General features: G+C 45.4%; 1 pseudogene; it reads right to left on the minus strand.

The window, feature by feature from the left end:
- Positions 1 to 6306: 6306 nt before the first annotated feature.
- On the minus strand, positions 6307 to 7465 carry LOC149339219 (uncharacterized; annotated as a pseudogene).
- Positions 7466 to 8146: the final 681 nt, after the last annotated feature.

Genomic DNA, 8146 nt, shown 5'->3' on the forward strand with positions numbered 1-8146 from the left:
AATCAGGTTGCGTGGAGTTGGATCTTCGCATCGGCAGCTATATTCCAATATTCTCCAGGCAAGCGGGGGAGCCCAGCCCAACTCATAGTTCCGACAGGCCCCTCGCGAGTCGGTGATGATGTGTTTTGACTTGGGAGTAGTGAGAGCCAGAGCAATGGCAATCTCCTCCGCGTGTGTTGCGCTGTAGGCTTTGAAAGTGAGCCCGTTAACTGTGTTTGTGTTGTGTACGACTGCGGCCGTGTACCACTTGTCTTCACGAACAAAGTGTTAATGGAAAAGTTGTAGATCGCTTTGTGAAACAGCTTATTGAGACATTTTCAGCAAAGTAATAATTACGTAAAGTAGTTTTTTTTACCGGGCTTTAACCATAACCCGCACAATAAGAAAAAGCTTCCACAAGACAACTGTGCCACTTCAACGTCAAAAGACGCGCCTTAAAGAATAAAATCCAATTTTTCTGAAGTAGTCTCCTCGATGAGACTTTAGGCGCACATTGGGGAAGAGAAGTGAGCGAGCAGCTGGTCACGTGATAACTTTCTTTTAAGGCCAATAAATGAAGCTACGTAAATCGTAACTTGACGGAAACAGCACTACTAGCGGTTTTTCGAGGCGATCTAAAACTTTTTCATTGACACTTTCTACCTGAAGTCAATAATTAAAAAGTTAGCTAATTAAACTTAACTAGTTAATTAACTTTGAAGAGCGAAAAATATACTCAATACTAGGCCACGCGACTATGAACAACCTTCAGTTGGTTTCACTGGACTAGGACACTTCGCATTTTTTATAAGTTTGGTTACATTTAGCTGGGACAACCGGTATATCTGCCGGCTGTTGCGCGTTCTTGAAACCTCTTGCGTTGCTGACTGGCGCCGAGACTGCAGACAGCAAAGCTTAGCGTTGCGTTTACGAACTGGCCGATAACAAAAGCGAAATCGCGCCGCGCACACTGCGCGTTGCGATTTTCGGTGCCTCGGTGACGACAGAGTGCTACTCATTTTACTCGCGACATTAATATCAGCAACCAATGGAACGCAAACAAGAGAACTGAAGTGCAAACAAAAAGACGCAGAGTATTAGCTCCTGGTAAGAAATACAAGTGAGGCAGGTTGATAATAAAAAAAACCTTCAAACCTTTGAAGTGAAGAAACCTGTCATTAACCTTTAGGTACCCCCGGGAAAGAGCTTCTCATTTTTTGTTTATGGATAAAGTGTAACCGCGTTTCATTTCTTGCCAATGAAACGTTATCGCTTATGCGATTGAAGCAGACTCTCAAAAACCATCAGGTTTTCCTATAAGCTATTTGCTGGTTGTGGGCATCAGTGCGTTAGAAAAAAAGAAGTGAATTTCGATTTGGTTGGTTGGTTTGGCGGTTTATGAAGTTTGACACCCCAAAGCCACTCAGGCTATGAGCGACGCCGTAGTGAAGGGCTCCAGAAATTTCGACCACCTGGGGTTCATTAACGTGCACTGTCATCGCACAGTAAATTGGCCCCTAGAATTTTGCCACCATTGAAATTCGATCGCCATGGCCGGAATCGAACCTGCGTTTTCTGTGTCAGCAGCCGAGTGCCACAACTACTCAGCCACCGCGGCGGCGAAGTTCGATTTGTTTTACACTCTGAATATTACAGCTATACTGCTCTGCAAAGCTTGCTGATGCGCGTATAAAATGCGCTTCGTCAAAATATTGTAGCCAGCCCTAGAAGATAACAAATCGCTTTGAACAGTCGGAATAATGCCAGTTCTACTCTGCTCAAGCAACGCCAGCTAAGCCTCCTTTTTTCTCTTCTTTTTCTCCATTCGCCGCTGGCAGAGCCTAGAACGTTTCCCCTTTAGTGTTTGACTCCTTCACCTTAAATTATTTTCTCATTCCTGAGACCGTTTCCTGATATGCAGCCCGCATGCACCTTCCAAGTCCGCGGGTAGCAGTAGATATTTGTCTACGCCGGAAAAGGGCCTGAGGCAAGGAACTCTGCCCTCGTTTCCGACAGAGTAATAAAAAAAGAACGAGCCTTCTAAGAAGTAAGCAACTTGAAACACATGAGATGGCGCCACACGCCATCTGATGCGGCCTTTTGGAAGTAAGCACTAAAGTACAGAATGAAAAGTACCTTCGGGATCAGAGATCAAGATTAATTAATGTGCGTTTCCGGAACGCACACTGTATGAGAGGAATTCTCCTTCAATTTTCTACCCTCCTCTCCTCTTTATCTCTCTCATCCATTGCCATGGTCCGCTTATTGGTGATATACAAGAGCTTCTCGCACTACTTTCCCCTCCCTCCGTACGGCCAGCACTCGAACAAATTTCAGCTAAGGCCTCCTCTTCTCTTTGAAGGTGCCCTCTATAATCAAACAGAAGACATGGTTCAGCGAGACACTACCGTTGTAACATAGCCGGTATGTACGGCTATCTAGGCTTAGGCGAACCATAGCCGCGCCTGCTCGGTTGTCTTAAAGTTATTGTTCGAACTTGCCTCCGGCCTCGCCTCTCAAAAACGGCCGCCGCATATCAAAATTTTAGCGACCACTGCGGTAACCTGCCTTGGAGTAATGCTAAAGCATTGACGCCTCCTCGGCACTCGTCGCCTGCCACCAGGTGACGTCACATAGGCATCTTGCTATGTCTTTATGACGTGACGTCATGAGCTGTCATAGGAATCACACCGATTAATCACCACCGCAGTTTTTTTGCTTATAATTAATTCCCTAATTGTTTCAACTCAAACTTTTTTTAATTGATTACTTTTCCTTCATCAAACACTTTGCCCCGGGACATCATGTGTAACTATAAAATTCACCGCACCGTTAATAACCGATGCGCTGACCACGAAATCTACGAGAAGAATAAAAAAGATTCTCCAGCTACCTGCGGAAAGCGCTTAACTTTGTGCAAGTAAAGTTATGCCGGCTCCCCATCGCTCGGAACAGACGAAAGACCCTCGACATAAAATAAACCCGCACATTCCAAAACTTTCCTCCTTTAAGAACAACTGGGGAAGCACGCCCCGGCAGGAGAGTAAGAAAACGTTAGAACTGTGAAAGTGGCTGTTTGGTTGAATTGTTTCATAGGAATTTAACGTCCCAAAGTGACTCATGTTTTGAGGGACGCCACAGCTCAGGGCTCCGGGAGATTTCGACCACCTGGGCTTCTTTAACTTGCACGGAGATCGCACAGTACGCGGAATTCTCGCCTCCATCGAAATAGGACTGCTATGGGCGGAACAAATTCCCTATTTTTGAAGTCAGCGGCTCGCCACCATAGTCTCTGAAAAACAAGGCGCTTTGAAGGAGCGTGCGCGCCAGGCTTGGAGGGAAGTAATTACAGAAACGACCCGTCTATCACAAATAGACTTTCAGCTCCTGCTGCCAGTATGTGCAGTGTTCCGGTGCCCGAAGACAAACTTCACTTCACTTCACTTTATTTTCCTTAAAGACCCTTTTCCAGGGTGTTACATAAGGGGTGGGGTTTACAAAATGCAGGAATCAACAGTGCTTGAAAATGATGATGAACATGTTATGGCAGCAATATTATGGGGAAGGCCGTTCCAGTCAGCTGCTGCACGAGAAAAAAATGAGTTGGCAAAAACAGTGGTACGGCCACGTGGACGCAAAACTTGAAGAGAATGACCGATGCGATGGGACCTGCGTTGCGGAAGTGCGCAAATGTATGGTTCTTGTTTTAGTGGTGAATAAAAGAACTTGTGAAACAGGACAAGACTGGCTATGCGACGGCGACTAGAAAGATTAGCTAAACCTGACTGAGATTTGAGGGATGATATGCTCACGTCGTACGAGTATGAGGAGTGAATGAATCTGATAGCCCTGTTTTGAACAGCTTCGATAGAGTGTGTTAAATATTCTTGATGAGGGCTCCAGATGGGTGATGCGTATTCAAGTTTAGTTCTAACGAATGAGATGTACGCTTGTAGTCTTACGTGTTGTGGGGCTTCCCGTAGGTGACGTTTTAAGAAGCCTAGTGTTTTATTAGCAGATGATATCAGGTTAGTCGCGTGCAAACGCCAAGATAAATCATTAGAAATGGTGACTCCTAAGTATTTATATGACTAGACGAGGTCAACTGGGGAATTGCAGACTGTGTATTTGAAAACAAGAGGATTTCGACGGCGGTGAAAGGACATGCACTTGCATTTGTTAGAGTTGAGCATCGTCATCCACTGGGAGCACCAGTCTTGCACATGGCGCAGGTCTGCCTGAAGGGATTCTTGGTCAGAATGGTTAGTCACTGAGCGATAAATGACGCAATCATCGGCGAACAACCCGATGTGACAAGAGACATGCTGGGGTAAATCATTAATATATATGAGGAATAACAAAGGACCGAGAACAGAACCCTGTGGGACGCCAGAGGTTACTGGAAGCGGGTTGGAAAGTTGGTTATTAATGACGACGGACTGAGAGCGATGCGTGAGGAAAGCTTTAATCCATGCAATTATGTTCGGATGTAGGTTCAACTGGGAGAGTTTAAGAAGCAAGCGTTGATTAGGTACTTTGTCGAATGCCTTAGCGAAATCTAGGAAAATGGAGTCAGTTTGTAGGTTAGTATCAAGGTTGGCGTGAATATCATGTAGAAAAATGGCTTGTTGAGTTTCGCAGGAGAACCCCTTGCGAAATCCATGCTGTGATGGATGGAAGAAATTATTTGAATCCAAAAATTGCATGATTTGAGAGTAAATGACATGTTCCATGATTTTTCACGGTACACTTGTTAATGAAATGGGGCGATAATTAAGAGGTGAATCAGTACTACCTGATTTGTGGACGGGAACGACCTTCCCCACTTCCCAGTCGTCTGGAATGGTACCTTCGGAGAGTGATTGCGAGAACAATAAAGAAAAAATGCTGCAACAGACTGATTTAGTGTTTTTCAGGACCTTTGAATTGATTTCATCTATGCCGGAGGCCGAGGAATTGTTAATTTTGTCGATATGCACGAAATTCCATTACTGTTGAAGGTTATCGCGTCCATGCCTGTGGTGATTATAAGAGGCAATCTAAAACACGGTGCTTCGGATTCGTTAGTAAAAACGGAAGAAAACGCAGTGTTAAACGCGTTTGCACATTCGATATCAGTCATCCTTTCACCAGAATTGTTAGTGAGGGTTAGAAGACGTGCTTCCTTCGGGTTTATCAATTTCCAGAACTTCTTGGGGTTATCGGTTATCATTTTTGGCAGATCAACTTCGTAAAACGAACGCTTCGCACTTCTAATCGCCGCCAAGTACGTGTGTTCGGTTTCGTAGTATTTATCCCAAGCCTGCTGGCTTGCTTGACGCTTAGCTGGACGAAATGCGCGTTTTTTCTTATTTTCAAGCTTTTAAAGAGCTTTTGTAAACCAGGGTTTTTGATTATTTTTTCGAAAACTTCGTGTCGGAATATATTTATTGATCAATTCAGAAAACTTATGTTTCAATAGCACCCAGTTGTCGTTTACACTTCTAGTATGAAGATCCGTTTGAAACGTCGATAGAAAGTTAGTTAGTTCGGTGTTAATTGCGTCATAGTTTCCCTTATTGTAGAGGCAAATAGTTTTCTGAGCAGTTTGTCTTATTACAGGTGAGAAGTTAAAACTGGCATGGATTACTTTATGATCACTGATCTCCCTGAGATACGTAATGAATTCTAGGTGGTCAGTATAAGGTCGAGTGTGTTAGCCGTTTCCCCTGCGACACGTGTTGGTTCGGAGATTAGTTGGGTTAAATTAAAATTAAGGCAAACGTCTATAAATTCTTTTGACTCTTCTTGACTGGCTATAGGCTGAGACTGGTTATGCCATTCGATATTGTTGTAGTTGAAATCCCCAAACAGGAGGATGTGTGCTTTAGGGTGCTTGGAAACCATGTTATTTAAAATATTGTGAGGTTTGCGAGGAAAGTCAGGACTGCTGAGAGGTGGTCTATAACACACACCAATTAATATTGTCAATGGGGATGCCCAGCACATGATCCATAGAATTTCTAAGTCTGAAGTGACTTCAATACTAGAATAAGATAACTGCTCATGGACTGCAATCACAACTCCTCCCCCCCGAGCATCTTTGCGATCAGCGCGAAAAAGCCGAAAATGAGGCAGGTCGAACAATATCTCGGAATCTGTGATGTCGTTATTCAACCATGTTTCAGTCAGAACGAGCAGATTGCTGCCTGATGATGTTACAAGATTTGACACGACATCACGTTGCGGCAGGAAGCTGCGAATGTTAGTAAAGATTACCGATAATGGAAAGTTGGCACGAGGAGTAGGCCGGGAAGATCGCGATGACCGGGAAGGATTAGTTGATTGTTACGATATCTCTTGTACGCACTGAGATGATTCATCAAAAATATAGCGTTTTGGGCCAATATGCATCGTTTTGAACCTCAGGGGAAAAGACGCAGACTTTGCCTTGGCAAAAGCCACAAGGTGTTTTCGGCAATTTTGGACACGACGTGAAAAGTCCTCACCGACGCTATAACCGGTATCCTTGAATTTCGGGCCTTTTGAAGAACTGATTCCTTAGTTTTGAAGGATATAAATTTAACGATGACCGGGCGTTGCCGGTCTTCAGAGTGGCGTCCGAGGCGATGGGCACGTTCTATGTCATTTGCACTTAGCTGGGTGTCGAGGTGTTCGGAGCAGTGACGAATTATTAGGTCCTCGGACTGCGAGTATGTTTCAGAAGGGTTAGTGTCAGGCAAACCATAGAAAATTAGGTTGTTGCGTCGGGAGCGATCTTCCGCGTCGTCAAGGCGATCCTCTAGTACACCAACTAGGCGAGCAGTCTCGGTTGCTGTGGTCTGCATTGCCTCTAGATCTGAACGGAGTGTGGGTAGATTTTCACAGTGGGTTTCTAGAGCACTGAGGCGTACGGTCAAATTAGACATTTTCTGGTCCATTGAGAGCAATTGACCCTTAAGCCCCTGCACTTCATTCACTAACTCTGCCTGGCTAGAAGACACCTTCTTTAGTTCGCTAAGGATAGTGTCGAGCTTATCGGGGCCAGGGTTGCTCTCAATGTCACCGCACAGCAGCAGAAGAGACCGAACAACATTAAAGCACTCGACACTGATAACAAGGCAACACTGGGGGCTCGGTAGCTGTACCAAAAGTAATTGCTAGTTTTCTTTGAAAATAAACTCAGATGGTTACCAACCTGCATGGCGAAGACGGGTGGATTAGACCGTGTTGTGGCACAGCCACCGAGCCCACAGAGTGCTGGCGTCGGCTGTTGCTCTTTTATAGACTGTCCGTGGAATGTCGCTGACGATGGGGCTTTCCAGTCGAGTCCGAGGGTCCAGTTTGCTTGAGTCAGTAGCACAGGTGCGGGGGCGTCAGTAGGTGCAGCGCAGAATGTCCCACCATTTGCACTGCGCATGGGTGCACTTTCGTTTGCTGTCATCCAGGAACCGCAAAAGGCTGCAGGGAGCATGACGCAGAGGATCATCGGCGAGAAAACCTGCATGGCGAAGACGGGTGGAGTAGACCGTGTTGTGGCACAGCCACCGAGCCCACCTACAACAACGCTGCGCACAAGGCTCTTGAGATTGATTACCACTGATTCCCAGCTCACGGACCAGCGAGGGAGTGAGCGTCAGTCTTGTTGCTTGCCAATTTCGTGCTCATTCGATAAAAGGGAAGCACTCACCTCGTGCAACGTAGTCTGGTGAATGCGATATTTTCAGCTCTGCTGCAGCTATTGTCATAAAATCTGTTCCCTCATAGGAAGGTTTTTCTGAGACGCCCATGTGGTGCGAATGCTTGATTGTAGTTTGGGACCTTCGTGTCAGATAGAAGATTTGAAAATTTGGGTTACTTTCTGGCCCCATATGAGCCCGCTGGGACACTAAGCGTCAAGAAAGCCATGTTTCTGAATAGGAAAATTTTGCTCAAGAATTACACATCGGTATGGCGACTAGTAGCTGTATTTTTCATGCTTTGTATGTTCTCCAACTTAAGCTTTGCCACTGACACAGAAGGTGCCACGGAACGTCACTAGCGGATAATTTCGCCCTTCTTCAGGGCGAGCAGAACTTTTAAGGGCCGCGCGCTGGCCTGAATACATTTCCAAAGAAGGCCTCCGGATTCCTTAAAGGAAGGGCCGTGAATTACAAACTTTAAATTGAGTCGTTTAAGGTACAGATCG

Source organism: Amblyomma mixtum, chromosome 6 (assembly GCF_055824585.1).
Source record: "Amblyomma mixtum isolate Tamu chromosome 6, ASM5582458v1, whole genome shotgun sequence".
Classification (NCBI taxonomy): domain Eukaryota; kingdom Metazoa; phylum Arthropoda; class Arachnida; order Ixodida; family Ixodidae; genus Amblyomma; species Amblyomma mixtum.